We start from the raw sequence: 16,927 nt of genomic DNA on the forward strand, positions 1-16,927 counted from the left end.
TAGCCCTCTATATGCTGAGATTTTTTTTTTTTAATGCCTTTAACTGTAGTGTTGAGGGGCAAAGGACAAGGAGCAGATAAACACTTTGGATTCTAGTTTCTGTCTCCCTTTGCCCCCGCAGCTGGAGGATCCAAGGTCCACAGAGCCACCCTTGGATGGTGAGGCTGGGTTCTCCTTCCCCCTCCCTCTGGCCAGGAGCAAAGAAGCCTGGCTTGACCTTGGCCAGCCTCCGCCCTCCCCAGGAAGCACTCCTGGGTCTCTCTGCCACGTTGGCAGGAGAATCGGAATGTCGGGAATGGAGCTGGTGCCCCATGTGCCCAGCACAGGAGACCTGTTAAGCTTTTCCTGAAGGCCCCAGGAGTCCAGCAGCTGCCAGACACCTGGATGAGTGCCCCCGGCACAACCCCGGGGAAGAAAGCATCTCAGACGCCCGCTCAGCTACTGATATTTCCTCCGGACATCTTAAGGAAATCCGAGTGAGGCCCTGAGTTGTATCTCCAACCGCTCCATCACCGACCCTACAGAGAGACTGGAGATTTGAGGCTGGGCTGGGCTTCCACGCAAACCCGCGGGATTGCTTTCATTTAATTCTTTTATTTAAAAAATTTTTTTCTAGAAAATAAAGATAAATCAATGTCAGTTTGTTTTTCTGTTGTCTTTCTCCTAGATCTGTGTGGCTACTGCGGGAGCCGTGACACTTCCAGCCAGCCACAGGCTCTTTGTCTTTATAGATGAACGCAGGGGCACAGTTGGCAGCCCATGGGGCCACCTGGCTGTTGTCACTGCAGTACAAGGGCCACGGTGGGGCATTCATGAATTTTCTCACCCCAGGGAAGCTTGAAAGCCACGCTCTGAAGCCTAGTTGGAGAGAAAAGGGCCCAGAGAGGCTGTCCCCCACCCCCATCCAGAAAGGTCAGGCGCAGCCCTTCAGCGTTCCCTCCCAAAGTTTTGCAACCAAGTACCAACACCCTTTTTTTTTTTTACCCCCCAACAAATTCCAGAGTCTTGAAAGGTATTCTGCTTTTCAACTACGAATCTTTTTCACTTGAGTACTCGCTCAATAAAGGCGAAAGAACCGTTCGAAGTGCAACAAGTAACATTTGCCCCATAACTGGACGAGAAGACTGTCCATCTGGGACATTATCCTCTCTTAACACGCAGCCCGGCCACTCGGGGATCCCCTGACCTGCCTCCCTGGTTCGCCGGATTTGTCCGCTTCTCTAATTCAACGCTGCAAAAATTGACCCCATCTAGCCGGAAGGCGCACCACCGCCCCCGACCCCCTCCACACGCTCCTCCAAGAACCCGCAGCAACTTTCCTCGGTCTTTGGCGAAGTTTCCAGCGCTGAGCACACGAGAGGAACAAAATCACACACTCGGAGTCCAGAGGATCCCCGCGGCCCCTACCCACCCCCACCCCCCATCCCCCGGCCGGATTAGCCAGGGAGTGGGGGCCGCGCACGTACCTGGAACTGAGGTCGCTGGAGTGGACGCGCCACGTCCCGGGGCTCGGCCCGCGCCGCCTGCGGCCCTTTATACCCCCCCACCCAACCCCAACCCCCAGCAGCCACGTCGGAGCGGCGGGACAGGGGACAGGGGGCGGGGGAGCGACCGAAAGTTGCGAGGCGGGGGAGGGGGGCTCCCTGAAAGTCAACGCTCGGGCGCGCTCGCCCTGGCCGGGCAGGAGTGGGGGGCCTCCCGGGAGTCCAGGGGTCGCCCTGCGAGCAGAGGAGGGGGTCCAGTCCCGGGAAGGGGCGGTGTCGGGGGAGGGGCCCGGGAGGTCAGGCGCGGGGTGGGGCGCTCGGGTTTCACCCGCGCCGGGAGGGGCAGGAGGCGGGGCGGAGGTGGGCGGGGGAAAGGGCGGGGCTAACAGGGCAGGGGCGGGGTTAGGGGCTGACCGGGGGCGGGGCGAACCGGCCCCGCGCTCCCCACCCCGGCTCCCCGCGCTGCTCTACTCGCCGGGAAGGCAGCGCCGGCGGCGGCTGCTCTCCTTGCGCTGCCTCCCGCGCGCTTTGCTCCCGCTGCGGGTGGGCTCCGCAGCACCCTGCCGTCCGCTGCCCCGAGCCCAGCGGCGGCCCCCACCACCCTACACCTCCTTCGGCGGGGGGACGCCCCGGTCCTTGTGGCTCATCCCAGGGGCTCCCCTCTCCCCACTTCACCCGGCGACTTCCCTGCGGAGCTGGCTGGAGCACCCAACTTTGCCTCCTCGTCAGTCGTCCCCGCTGGGCGCGAACCTGCTCACCTCAGGTCCGGCCGTGAGCCCGGGGACGGTGCGCCTTGGGCTCGAGCCGGCGCACCCCCGCTCCAGCCCGGAGCTCAGCGAGTTGGGGGTAACTCTAGGGAAGTGGTGGGGGGCGGCAGCGGCTGCTGCCTGGACTTCCCTCGCGGGCGCTGAAGAAGACCCTCGCAGCCGCTCTTGACCCCCAGGGCGCCGGATGACTGGCACGGGGAACGCGCCTTGCACCTGGTGAGCGACCCCCCCACTCCACCCCGCACCCCGCCCGGTCCCTGCGTGGTCGTAGCTGCAGCCGCGAGCCAGCCGCGTTGAGGGCCAGGACTCGGGGGCGGCAGTTGTCGGCGCGTGGGTCGTGTGGATCTCGGGAAGGTCTCTCTGCAGGCTCGTGGGACACAGTCCGGGGGTTGCACTTGCTGGATCGGACTACCCAATGCGAGGGGGGGCACCCACTGTTGAGCAGGTTCGCTGGCTGGAAGTTTGAGTCTCCGCCTTTGCCGAGGTCTGAGCGTGCAGAGGGAAAGAGGGGTAGCTACCCGGTGGGCCCCCGGGCGGGGGGAGAGAAGGCACCCTTCCAAACACCTCCTTAAGGTGCGCAGCGGAGGTCGCTGCACGCACCCGGCGCGTGTCCGGGCTCGCGCCGTAAGGAGCTGGGGGCAGGGTCCCGGAGGCCGTCACTTCGCAGTGCCTGCCTGGGGCAAGGTTTTCTGGTCGAGTGACCTGGGCTCTGCGGCGCCCGCGAGAAACCAGGAGGCGGTGGGACCCGGGCTTAACTCCTCCGAGCGCTGTTGATAAGCAGGGAGGGAGACCGAGGCTGGCGGCCGCCCAGATCGCCGCGGCCGGGGAGGTGTAGACGCCCTGGGAGTCGCCGGCCCGATAGGCTGGCTGCAACCAGGCCAGTCCCATTTCGTGGGCATCTCTCCCGCCGCCCCACCACTTCGCATCCCCTCCTGGCTCAGGATTTTGGGCTTGAGAGGCGGATCCAGGCGCCGAAGGGAGGATGCGCGGGGGACCCGCGGCCGAAGAGGGGTCTCCCGGGATCGCTCGCCGCCGTGGCGCCCGGTGCCAGGCCTAGCGTGGTCAGATCCCGGCTCCCCGGGCTTTGGCGGGAAGCTCGTTCACCTCCTTGCCCTCCCCTCGCTTTGTACCTGGATGCGGCTGGCTGTTTAGAGTTGGGGTTGAACTTTTCCTGCACTTGCGGCGTCCTGGGGACTCCCGGTAGGGGGCGCCGAGAGCGAGCGCTGGAAGAGGGCCTGAGGATGCTGGCTGGCTAGGAAGGCTTCCTCTGTGCCCGGTGAGTGGGTGGGGGTCCCGGTGAGCAAAGCACAGGACCTGGCGGATCTTGCCATCATTTCCTAGAGGCGGAGGGTGGCGGGGTAGGTGATCTGTCGACCAGGGAGGGAGCTGTCAGCCTTGTTAGAAGGGATAGGAAAGGTGGTCAACAGACTCAGGTCCTTTAAATAGAAAGACTCTTTCCAGAGTTAAACGCATCCCTGTAAACTCTTCCTGTTTGTGCGTCTGCCTTCCTCCCCCCGACCTTTGTATTTACCCAGAAAGAAATGGAAATCGGGTGAAGAGAATGTGAGTTATGTTCAGTATTGACATGAAGTTCTCCTCCAGGAGCAGATTAGTGAAAACGCCAGGAGTTACAAATGATTGTTACATCATTTTTTTTTTATTAAGGTTTATGTTGAATCTTGTTTTTAAGAAAAGCAATTGTATGTCACAATCAGCTTATCCGGAAGAGCCCTGATGGCCAAGTTTGCAATCAACAGATACGTTATTAATTACAGAATTAGTCTTTCCTAAGGAGACCCAGAAAGACAAAATCAGACTTTACCAGGGAAGATTTTAACACCTAATTAGGATTGCTAAATTAATTGCTGGTTAATGCCACTTCCATTATTGAAGAGAGGGCAGAGTTTATCCTGCACTATTTTGAGTGACCAGTTCACACTTTCAGTTCAAGCAGATAATAGCTTAACTTGTGTACCATTTAAATAACTTTTCCTCTATGTCTGTGTTTACCCCGGAGGAAACAGAGATTTTGTACACCCAAAGATTTTTTTCCTTGTTTGTCTTAAATGAAAATAGCGGTCTGAAGTGCAACTGCTTGGGCCACTTGAAACAGATTTCTTTTTCCTTAAGTTTCTTTCTTGCGGAAACTTTGCCATGATATAGCAGCTCATCCATGGTGCTACACTGGTCATGCTAATTCTCTACATACTCATGGAACCCTTGGGGTGATGAGCTGGTACCCGCTTTTACATGCTTTTACATACTTTGCTTAACAGGGAGAAGATGGATGATACTAATCATTTTATGTCTTTTACAAATTGCACTAACTTAATCGGTTGTTTTAATGTCAAGCAGCTGTGAGATTCCTGCTGCGAGCAAAGCCTTTGGTCTCCTGGGTGGTAAAGCTTGTTTTTGTCCAAAAGAAGTTTTGGGGATGTTCAAAACTTGATAAAAATAAACCTGTGCTTTTCACTGCCGGTCTCCTTTTAAAATGATTCTTCTCCATTTCTGGATAGGATGAAACATGGAAATGTGTAGTGTAGTGGCTGTTAGAAGATGTTGGCCAGTGCATGATAAATAGGTGCATATTCCCATAAACTTTTGCTTAAGTTTTAGAGTTTGTAGACCTTCTGAATCCCCAGCCATGGCTTTGCAGCAAGAAATCTTGTTTCACATTAGAAATGTTAAAACCCAGACTCTTCTATGTGTTATATGCTAATTGCTCGAAATGAGAGATGCCAGCTCCTTGGGACTCTGTCCTTTGCTCCTGATACTAGAGAGAACTGCTTAGCCAAACCATTACATAGTTTTTATTAACTTGGTGATTATTTTTAATGATTCCAAATGTCTGTTTTTGTTATTATAAAGTCGCTGAAATGGAGGCGTTCCTTCTGATACACATACCGGAAAGTGGGGGAGGGGAAATTCCCCTCCTTCATTAAATGTCCAGCAGAGGTCTAAAGGAATCCCATTATATAAACAAGTAATCAACTCCAGAGTTAACTAAGAGTAGGATCTAATCCATAAGAAGAGGTTTGGATCACAAATCCTACAGTTTGTGAAACAGAACAAGTTAATTAGTTTATACTATGTCAGAGTCAAGGAATCCATTTTTGGAGTCCTCTGTGTACAAGTGTTTGAGCAAAGTTCCACATCCTGCAATAAATCCTCCATAATTCTTGATTCTAAAATTGTACTATATTTGTGTTTTAAAATGCTTCTGAACTTGTTGCTATAGTTACACAGACAAGTTGCTTAGCGTATAACACCAAGGTGACACATTTTTACATTTGGAGTGAAATAATTTTTAAAAGGTAAGCTACAGTGTCTAACAAATTTCATTTACACCCAAGTGCAAAGCGTGTGTGTGGACCCTTGTCCATTTCTGCCCACCCGCATCTTTGTACATTTATACAGAGAAAGTCAACTCTTTTCTTGAGTCTTAAGATGAGAACAAGTAAGAACTTTGAAGTTGTTTATACTTGTCTTTGTGTTCTGTTGTTAACATAGGCATTTTCACATATGTTCCTGGCAGCCTTTTAAAATTGAGATGCAGAAGTTTTGTTGAAAATTACTGGTTTTTATCACTCTGTTTGCTGCCTTGTAGAAATGATCAGTCATAGATAGGTGGCAACCTGAGGTTTCTAATTCCTGCACATATTGGTAGCATCTTAAAGATTAAATTTAACAAGTGAGGAGTGGCTAGCTCATTGGGAAGCTGTTTGAAGAAGCAGCTTTTGGTGTGCTTGATAAAGATGTCACTGACTTCTGTGATGAATTTATCAGGTACTGGTTACCCAGATTACACAGAATCAATTTCTAACAGCAAGAAAAGAGGAGAAAAATTAAAGCAAACTGGAATATATATAGACAAACTTGTTTTGATTCAGAATTTATACCAAACAGAACAAAGCAAATGAAAACTTGATCCAAGAGAGGGTCCAGTATAACAATTAAGTTATTGTTATGTACTGGTATTGACACAATTAATCTTTTTCATCTAAAGGTTCTAGATCTAGGGAAACTTGGCTCTGAATTTCACAGAGTATTCTGAAGCAACTTCAAAGCCAAGCTATAGGTCCCTGGGGTATGACATTTAAAATAGAATTAGCCCAATGGTGGGCTCAAGGAAACAGAAAATTTTCTCAAAGGAATTGCTGTTGTCTTTTTCTTTACCTTCTTTTATTGTCCAAGATTAATGGCTGTTTGACAAGAGCGAAGTTGAGCACTTTACTTCTCTTTCCTAAGTTTTAAAATGTATTAGTGTGGTAATGTTGCATTTGGAAAAAATGAAATCATTCCATTCTTTACTCTTTTTTTCCCCCCTACATATACTCGAATTGGTTTCCTGATTAATATTGAAGAACACTAAATTTTTAAAAGAGTACATTTTTAGAGGATAATTTCTTTGCTTTCTGGAAGGCCATGAACTCACTAATCTTTATCTTCCCATCTGTCATTCTTTACTTGTCACCATCTCTCTGGGAAATCGGCTACCCTAGGGTTCATATAGAATAATGAGGAGGTACATATTGGAACAATTTTATTTTATGTTGCATTTTTATGTCCATTTGCGAGTAGATCACATTACTGCAATAGGTAATTCAATTACAGATATGTATGATAAATAACCAGGAGATGGATGCTATCAGAAGGCAATTCTCCTGGAGAAAATAATACTGTATTTGCTGAAATGTGAAATTAAATAAGTTCTAGGCAAGTGACAGTCAGGATTGAGCATGGCCAAATTGTTCACAGGAAAAAGAGCCTCTTTCAGTCAGTTCAAATTCACCCAACATTTGGCAATGATACATGATACGCCTATGCAAAGAAAAAGCAGAGTCAAAGAAAAGAAAAGAAAGCAATAAGAAAAATTCTGCTAAGCTGTGTCCTGTGAATTGTCTGCAGAAACATAGGATGATTAGTGCCTGGCTGTTAACTTCCCGGAACGGATGTGTTCCTCACCAACTGACCCCCAATACAATTCCTTACAAAGAGCTTCCCTTTCTGTAAAGAAAACTGGAGATGTGACCTGTCTCAGGGAGCTGAACTCAGTCAGCCACCAAGGAGGCAGCTGCCCGCTGCCAGGACTTCGCCAGGACCTGGTGCCAAGCAAGCGCCCCGGATGGAGGCCAGGGACATTTATGGCTGGACAGGCTGCAGCCAAATGGGCTTTAGCATCACAACTGGCTGCTGTGATTTCCTTCAGCAATTACAGGACCCAGATTTAGATCTGCTGTAAAACTTTACCGATTGTAAAGCTGAGAACATTGTTTGTAACTGGTACGGCATAAAGCAAAAATAATCCCTTGGGATGCTAACCTCCCTTTGTTCAACGGACGTTGCCATGAAGCCATTGTTCGTGCCAGTTGACGTGCAAGTCGGAACAGGAGAAGTTGCTTCTGAGACACCCATCAAGTCAGTTCCTCCGTGTGTGCTAGCTGTGAACTTGACTTTGGGAGACTTAGTTCTGGGAAAGCTGGGAGGAATAGTTACCAGGAGCCTGGGCTCTGATAGATTGCTTGCTTAACTGGGCAGGGCACTTAGGATGGCAGCAGAGAGGTCCCCAGGGGACAACACGCCCGCTGGGCTGGAGCAATGTTGGCGGTGGTGGCCGGCTTCCAGGCTATCTGGTGAGGGGTGGTGAAGGCAGGCCCCAAGTTTGGGCCTGGAGGACAGGTCGAGGGGACAGTCTTGATGCAATGAGAAAAGCAAGCCAGCCGGACTGGCTGCCCGCCAGGTGTGGATACCATCCTGGCAGGTGGCTGCTGCTAACGTGCAGGAAGAGCCAGGGGACCTGGGCCCTGCAGCGGGCTGGAATCTGTTCCTGGTTGGGGGGATGAGCGCCTGAGCTCATCCAAGCACCCTGTGTGATCCTGTCCCCGCCAACGTGACTCAGTCCCACCACTGTCTCCTCCTCCTGACCCCAGGCCCTTTGGCCTCTTCGTGTTCTCTTCCTTCTGCTCGGAAAGCTCCCCGCCACCCCCACCCCCCACTTGCCTGGACAGCTCATGGCTTCCAGATCTGGCCTCTCGGAGGGCTTTCACTCAAGTGTCCCATCTTCAGAAAGGCATCTTCACATCATACTAGTTAGGACACCATCCCCTCCCTCTTTCCTCTCTTCCTCAGCCTCTTTTTCTCTTTGTAGCTTTTTGTTCCAACCCAACATACTGTATTGGCTTAAAGTCTTTAACCAACTTGGAGCTTCAGAGCAAGACAATACTGCCCCTAGTGAATCTGTGTTTAGAAGAGCGCCTGGCACATAGGCTGCCCTGGGTTCAGGTATGTGGTGAGTGAAGGAATGGGAAAATGCCTTTATGTGGTATGTAAATAGTACAGTCTGCGATACAGTGTCCTGGATAAAAGCTATGGGTTAAAACTTTGGGGGCCAACTGTGGAAGCTAAAAACTATTTAGGTGGAGAAGAGTGTTTCGGATACTCCCAAACTGATTTATTGACATCGTCTTGAAATACAGATGTCTTTGTGAGCCAAGGACCGTGAGCTTCATATTTCCTATACAGGGCTGTTTGCCCAGTTGTAAATGCTTGTTCAATGAATCCATGACCTTGCTAGACTAGGAAATTAGCATAAAACACTTTGTGTGTATTCTAATAGTTTATGTATATTAAAACATAAAAAAGTGCAATTCAGGGCTGTTTATTTACTGAGAATAGCAGCCCTTGCCTCTGCCACCCACAGGCAGAAAAATTCCAGGCACTGTATTGTATCCTCATGACATTTTCACACATTACAGAGACTTTTCAAAATTCCAGAAAAAGTTTAGAACTGTGGAAGCCTTTCTTCTTGTATTGCTGAGATGAGGCCCATGAGCTCTGTCATTTAGTTGGATTTATAGATTTAATAAGCTGAAACAGATGAGTGGATAAACAGAGTGTGGTCCAGCCATACAATGGGCTACTATTCGGCAATCAAATGAATGAACGCTTGATATGGGCAGCACTGAGTGTGAACTTTAACAGATTATGCTTTGTGAAAGAAGTCAGTCCCCAAAGACCGCGTGTCGTGATTCCTTTTATGTGAAATGTCTAGAACAGGTAAACCTGTGAAGACAAAAAGCAGATCTGAAGTTATCTGGGATTGGGGCTGGGGATTGGAAGAAACTGCTAATGGACAGCTGGGGTTTTTCAGGGAGATGGAAATGTTCTAAAACTGGATAATGGGGACAGGCACACAACATGTGCATTTATTAAAAATCATCGAATTGTACACAAATGGTATGTAATCTATGCCTCAGTGAAGTTGTGTGGTTCCAACTTGCTGCTGCTAAGTCACTTCAGTCGTGTCCGACTCTGTGCGACCTCATAGATGGCAGCCCACCAGCCTCCCCCGCCCCTGGGATTCTCCAGGCAAGAACACTTAGCACCGAAGAAATCCAAAACCTCAAAATGCAAGAGGTACACAAGATAGTGACAATAATTTATAATGTTCTGAGTGGTTACAATGTACCAAAACATTTTATCCACTTAAAAGAGAAAAGAGCTCTGGGGCATACTCTCTAAAGAGTTCTTTGAACCACCCATGGCCTAAACAAATCCTGGTGTGTTTCCTGGGAATTGTGTCTGTGTTTCCAGGATTTTCACAAAGCCCAGTGCTGATGCCACAGGATGCTGGGTGAGCAGCATCTCTTTGATCCCCAGGCACTTCCTGGGAAGTATATCAGAGCTGTGATCTCTGTCCTGAAAACAAGCAAACCCAGGTTGTTTCCAGATGAGACCCGGAACCAAGTCAAATCAATTAAACTCATCTGACCCCTGGGCTACTCGGTGTTTGCTGCACACCAGTTTCCAGTTGTCTGTTGAGGATACTTCTCTTTTGCCAGTTTTAAAAATGTTTTTGGTGTTATTTATTATTATTATTTTTGGGTGTACTGGGTTTTCATTGTAGTACACAGGCTTCTCATTGAGGTGACTTCTCTTGTTGGGGTGCACAGGCTCTGGGCACGTGGGCTTCAGTTCAGTTCAGTCACTCAGTCGTGTCCAACTCTTTGCGACCCCATGGACTGCGGCACACCAGGTTGCCCTGTCCATCACCAACTCCTGGAGCTTACTCAAACCCATGCCCATTAAGTCAGTGATGCCATCCAACCATCTCATCCTCTGTCGTCCCCTTCTCCTCCTGCCTTCAATCTTTCCCAGCATCAGGGTCTTTTCCAGTGAGTCGTTCTTCACATCAGGTGGCCAAAGTATTGGCCACAATCACAGGAAACTAATCAAACTAATCAGATGGACCACAGGCTTGTCTGACTCAATGAAACTATGAGCCATGCCGGGTAGGGCCACCCAAGACAGATGGGTCATGGTGGAGAGTTCTGACAAAACGTGATCCACGGGAGTGGCAAACCGCTTCAGTATTCTTGCCTTGAGAACCCCATGAACAGTATGAAAAGGGCTTCAGTAGCTGTGACTCATGGGCCCTAAAGCATGGGTTCAGTAGTTGGGGCTCACAGGCTTAGCTGCTTCATAACATGTGGAATCCTCCGGGACTGGAGATCCAACCCGTGTCCCCTGCATTGGCAGGTAGATTCCTTTCCACAGTGCCACTAGGGAAATCCTCTTCTGCTAGTTTTATTGGTACATGGGCATCGCTCTGGGTGGCGGTGGGGGGTGGAGAATCTTGGAAAACACACCATCTCCTGGTCTCATTAGAGCTGCAGGATCTGGAACTCCAGAGTGTGGCTCTGCTCACCATAGAACACTGCTTTCCTGGGATGGGGCAAAGTGCGTGGTACCTGCTTCTGTATCCTTGTTCACCTAGCAGAGCATCTGCTTCCGCTGGTGAGGTTATTTCTAACAGCCAGAGCTGGTGGTAGTATGCAGGTTTTTGAATGCTCAGAGCCCAAACAGTTAAACTGGAGAGGGCCCTTTTTCCCCATTAGAAGAGTCATTAGAATCATTTCTGGCTCTTTCTCTTCTGCTTTGACATATTCTGCGGTTAAAGCACAAGCTGAGATTCAGTTATGGGCAGAGGTACATATGAATTGCCTGTAATTTCCTTGCTCTTCGACTATTGTCCCTGGATGGGAGTGTCTTTAGCTCTTTCCTCTTGTTTATGGCAACTTCCATCTGTTTAGTGCCTGAGAATCCTCTCTGCCTCCTGCCTCGGGGCTGGCTTGTCTCTCTCTTGGGCACCTTACCCTCCCCACACCAGTTGGTTTCCACATGGTGACTTTCCGTGGGAGTGTTTACTTTGGCAAAGACGGTCCCGGCTCCAGATACACTGGGCAGGAGATGGGGGCTTTCAGGGCTCATATGCCTCTTTATATTAGTGGTGAAGTATTGCTCTCCAGTCCTGGGATGGTTTGGGCAGGTGTTTGCAAAGAACGTCTAATTTCTTCAGCCCTTGTAGTGGTCATATGCAGAAATTGAGATTGACAAGAGTTTTAAATATTGACCTCTTACCAGTGTAATTTCTGACTCGCTCATTCTGAGTTTGCCTCCTCCCAAACTGGCAGCCTAACCTACACACAAATTAAGAGTAAAATTTATAAAATGACCATGTTTTTCTGTTACCAACCCTAAATTATTACTCACCCTTGGTGAGTAGTAAGGAGTTCTTTATGAGATTGCATTAATATTTCCTTCTGCTTATTAGGTGGCAAAGGAGTGAGTGACATTTATATTTTGATGTCACTTTTGGCGGCTTTAATTGGTCAATAAAGTACTGTTTAGGTGGGTACTTTTGGTGGTTGTTTTCTTTCATTTGCAATGAGCTAATGTTCTCCATATTTTAAGGGTAACTAGTTAAGCATTCAATTAAAGAGATTGACGGGTTACATGATGAGAGAAATTTCCATCTTGCCAGGACAGAGACTTAGTTTGGAAACACAAGGAATAAGAAAATGATGCCATTTTTCTCTTGTTTTAAGACCTCCTTTTAGAAGCATTGTTGATTTGTATTGGATCTGAGAACTGGAGTTGATCGTAATTAAAGCAAGATGTAGTGTTACATATAGAATTCTGTGAAGACATTGCCCTAAGTGGGAAAAATGTATTAGACCATTAGTTTTGAAGATTTGTTTTATTTTTTCCTAACCATTTCTTTTTCTGAAAAGCGTCCAGATGCTAAGATCAAATACTCATTTTGGACAGTCTAGCGTGTACTGGATCCTACCTTTGTTGGGTGGTTGGATCACAGGGAAGAGCCTGGAATGTTCACGTCACAGCCTGGAAGGTTACTACTGCAATCCCTTGTATCTGCTGACACCTCCTCCTGCTGTCCTTGTTCTGAAGTTTAAACTTGAAGGGTTTTTGACAATATGTCAGGGAAAGAAAACTTCTTTAATGTTTGAGCTAGAAGTTAAAGTCAGGCATTTTATTTATTAAGTTTAATATTTCTGGGCTGTAAGTAGAGAAGAAAGATCATGTTTGACGGAGCTGGGGTCCAGGCTGCAGATGTTGAAACTTTGCCCGAGGTAAGGTGACCAGATGTCCAATGTGGAAAGGAGCTTGCTGGACAGTGGTTTCTTGTTCTTTTTGATGAATGAAAGAACTGCTGCTCCTCCAGTATCCCCTGATAATCTTTTTATCTGCTCCTCCATCCCCCATCAGAGGGATTCTTCTGTGGTCCCTCCTTAACCTGACCTTTCTCTGGTCAATTTCTCTAACCCAGCTGCCTTTTTAGTAATGCATTTCTCCTTCACCATGAAGTTCTGAGCTGAGCTTGAAACTTCCGATCGGCCCTAAGTTTCTAACAAGGCCCAGCTCGTTCTCTGGCCCTCCCCTCCTGTGTATCAGCTCCTGCCCCCGTGGAAAGGGATCTGGCCAGGCTTTGTCCAGACGGTGGCAACTTCAGTGCCTGGCTCTAAGCTCTGGGGGTTCCGAGCTGCAGCTGGATGACGTAATATTAGAGGTGTCATCGATGGGCATCCCTCGTAGCTCAGTCTGTAAAGAATCTGCATTTCGTGCAGGAGACCTGGGTTCGATTCATGGGTTGGCAAGATCCCCTGGAGACGGAAATGGCAACCCACTCCAGTATTCTTGCCTGGAGAATCCCATGGAGAGAGGAGCCTGGTGGGCTGAAGTCCATGGGGTCACAAGATTTGGACACGACTTAGCCACTAAATCATCACCGCCGCCACCATCGATGGACACGCTCTTTTGCTCAGCCTTGTTCCTGGGCTGGTTCATGTTGACTCATGAGGTCAGTCCTTCTCTAGGTCAGTTATAAGTATGACGGGAATATGGTGGTGATTTAGTTCCCTGCCTTTAGTTTCACGTCTGATGGTGTTCTCGAGCTGGGAAAAGCAGGCATCAGCATATTAGGCGAGAGAAGCCCTTGTGAGAAGGCAGTGGGGACTTCTCCACCCCTCAGCCTTTCGTCTTGATGGTGGAGGTCGGAAGCCTTGGAGCTATGCTTCTCAAGGTCCTCCCTCCTTTCCACACGGAACTCTCACTTCCTTGGCCCCTGGTCACAAAGTTGGTGCCAGGAAAAGTGCGGATACCTGAGCCTAGGTGTTTGAGGCAACAGTCTTTCCCACTCTGCCTGTCTACCCCTACTTCCTTTACAATGTACATCTGAAACCAGTGCAAATGCCTTCTGTGAATGGAATTTGTGCGGTGTTTGGGGGTGGGGCTGGTGGGGTGGAGACAGGAGGGCCCAGGAGCCCTGTACGTCCAAGCAGTGGCTTATTGGCTGTCAAGGCTTTCCAAGCCGACTCCCAAGTCAGGCCTGGAGCCAAATTTACTTTCCGTCTGTCAGCTGTGATGGAATTCCTAGGTCCTGTCCCCAGCTTGTGAAAAGAAATCATTCGGGGAACTGCAAGCTGGCAAGTAAGAATTGCAAAGGTTCATTCACTCGAAAGCGGATGCCTACAAATGTTATTGAACTTTGAACAATTTCTCTGGGCCCACCTCCTGGGGTTCCATCTCCCTGGAACCTGGTTTGTGTTGGTGCAGAAGAAAGCCCTTGGGGAAGGGCAATGGTGGGCATCTTAGTAGACATGCCCCAGAGATGGTACCGGCCGAAGACTTTCTGGATGTCTCCACCTCACTCATCCCTGATCCAGGCATTGTTCAGTAAGGTCCATTTCTTTCTAACTCCATGGAGTAAATAACAGTGCTTGGAGTTCAGCTGCTGAAACTCTAAAACCCAGTTAGGACTGTAGAGTCAGGTTTCACAGTCGTCAGACCCCCCTGTCAATTCAGATACCTTGAAGACACTTTTAAAAAGAGTATCTGTCAGTGAATTAATTGCTTTTTGAAGGAGGCTCAAGAAAGTCAATGCTTTCAACTTGGACCGTGGCTACAGGGGAGACCGATTTGCTAACCTGGGGAGGAGTGACACCCCTTACAGCTTTGATTAGGAAGAAGAGCACTTCCCAGTGTCTACAGAGTATTTAAAAAAAGACTTCTTTTTCTCATATAATGAAAATAATATCAGAAGATCAAGCACTCCAGATATAATTTATTTGTACAGTTGATTTATAATATTCATTTTTCTCTTTCTGGCTTACTTTACTCTGTATGACAGTTTCTAGGTTCACCCATATCTTTACAAATGACCTGGTTTCATTTGTTTTTTTGTGGCGAGTATTCCATTGTATATATGTCCCACATCTTTACCCATCTGGTGATGGACATTTAGGTTGCCTCCTTGTCCTGGCTGTTGTGAATAGCACTGCAGTGAACGATGGGGTACATGTGTCTTTTTGAATTATGATTTTTCTCAGGGTACATGCCCAGTTGTGGGATTGCTGAATCATATGGCAGCTCTATTTTAGGTTTTGTAAGGAACCTCCATACTGCTGTCCATAGCGGCTATACCAACCTACATTCCCATCAACAGTGTAGAAAGGTTCCCTTTTCTCTACACCTGCTCCAGCATTTATTGTTTGGAGACTTTTTGATGATGGTCATGCTGACCAGTGCAAGGTGATACCTCATATAGGCCCTGAAAAATGAAAGTGAAGTCACTCAGTCATGTCTGACTCTTGGTGACCCCATGGACTGCAGCCTACCAGGTTCCTCCACCCATGGGATTTTCCAGGAAGGAGTACTGGAGTGGGTTGCCGTTTCCTTCTCCAGGGGATCTTCCCAACCTAGGAATCGAACCTGGGTCTCCCACATTGCAGGCAGATACTTTACCATCTGAGCCACCAGGGTAGACAGTATATGCACTGCTAAGTTGCTTCAGTCGTGTCCGACTCTGTGCAACCCCATAGACGGCAGCCCACCAGGCTCACCCGTCCCTGGGATTCTCCAGGCAAGAACACTGGAGTGGGTTGCTATTTTCTTCTCCAATGCATGAAAGTGAAAAGTGAAAGTGAAGTCACTCAGTCGTGTCTGACTCTAGCGACCCCATGGACTGCAGCCTACCAGGCTCCTCTGTCCATGAGATTTTCTAGGCAAAAGTACTGGAGTGGGGTGCTATTGCCTTCTCCAATATATGCACTACCATGTGTAAAATAGATAGCTAGTTGGAAGCTTCTGTATAGCGCAGAGACCTGAGCTTGGTGTTTGGCAATGACCTAAAAGGGTAAGATCAAGGGGTGGGAGGGAAGATCAGGAGGGAGGGGACATGTTTACCTACAGCTGATGCACTTCGTTTGTTGTATGGCAGAAACTAACACAACATTGTAAAGGAATTATTCTCCTATAGAAAATAACTATATTAGATTTCTTTGTTTGGGTTTGTAGATGGGAGTAGTATGAGCTTTGGAGTGACTTTGGGAAAGAACAGACCAGATAAATATGCTTCATTTGATCTCTGGGATCCTGAGTACTTTGGTAATCTTTCAGAAAAAATCGCAGTTTTTCTTCTTGCAGTCAATGACTTGGCTGTTTTATGTTAAGAGGGAAGAGAGTATCGTGACCTCTCAGCTAGTGAGTGGATTAGAGGGGAGACTCAGCCAGGTGCACGTCTCATGCCATGCTTTTCCTAAGTTTCACCCAGATCTTTGTCCTCTACCAAAACGCTCAGCATTGGTGCATTGGTTTGGGGTCCACATGATGAAGGGACACAGAATGGAAAAGGTTGCCCAGTTTGCCCCTTCGAGTGGGTCCATTGAGGTTGTGCCCATAAAACGAGGCTATAAGCTCACCCCCAGTGGTCTGTCCCTTAGAGTCTCTTTAACTACTGGTGGTAGTGTGTGAACTTTAATCCAACTTTTGGATCTGTCGCTAAATGCCTTTCAGTGGGCTTTTAATTTTTTGTTTTTAGATGAAAAGTGTATGTTCCCAGAAGAACTGGCTCTGGGGCCAAGATTTTCTGCCTGGAGGTTGTTGGAGACAGGGCTAAGTGGGAAGAATAAAAATCGTGATTGAAGGCTTAGCAAAAATCATTGCTGGAGGCTTGACAAAAATCATCATTAAGAGGCCCAGACAAAGGGCACAATTAGTGCATGGCTGAGGCTGGACACTGATGTGGGTGGCCCTCAGGGCCAAGAGCCCTTTGTGGTTCTGCAATTGCACTTTTGAGTGAACAACGAGTCTAATTAAGCCATGAAAACTAGTCTAAAGCAGGTTAGGGAAGAATGCCTGCTTGAAGGAGTATGGGAACCCTCGTGTTTATCTCTGTTACTCTTCAGGGGAGTGCTACCCTTTCTATTTTCTTTTCTTTTTTCTACTGGAGTATAGTTGATTAACAAGGTGTTAGTTTCAGGTGTACAGCGAAGTACAGTTAAACATATACATGTATCTCTTCTTTTTCAAATTCTT

General features: G+C 48.3%; 1 protein-coding gene across 1 annotated transcript in view; it reads left to right on the plus strand.

The window, feature by feature from the left end:
* The first annotated feature begins 1,936 nt into the window (after window positions 1-1,936).
* SEMA5A (semaphorin 5A) overlaps window positions 1,937-16,927 on the plus strand; it is a 565,459-nt gene continuing 550,468 nt past the window's right edge. Inside the window, exon 1 of the mRNA XM_025270715.3 lies at window positions 1,937-2,467. The gene's annotated coding sequence lies outside the window, so the exon portion shown is untranslated. The remainder of the gene's footprint in view (window positions 2,468-16,927) is intronic.

This window comes from Bubalus bubalis, chromosome 19, assembly GCF_019923935.1.
Source record: "Bubalus bubalis isolate 160015118507 breed Murrah chromosome 19, NDDB_SH_1, whole genome shotgun sequence".
In the NCBI taxonomy this organism is placed as follows: domain Eukaryota; kingdom Metazoa; phylum Chordata; class Mammalia; order Artiodactyla; family Bovidae; genus Bubalus; species Bubalus bubalis.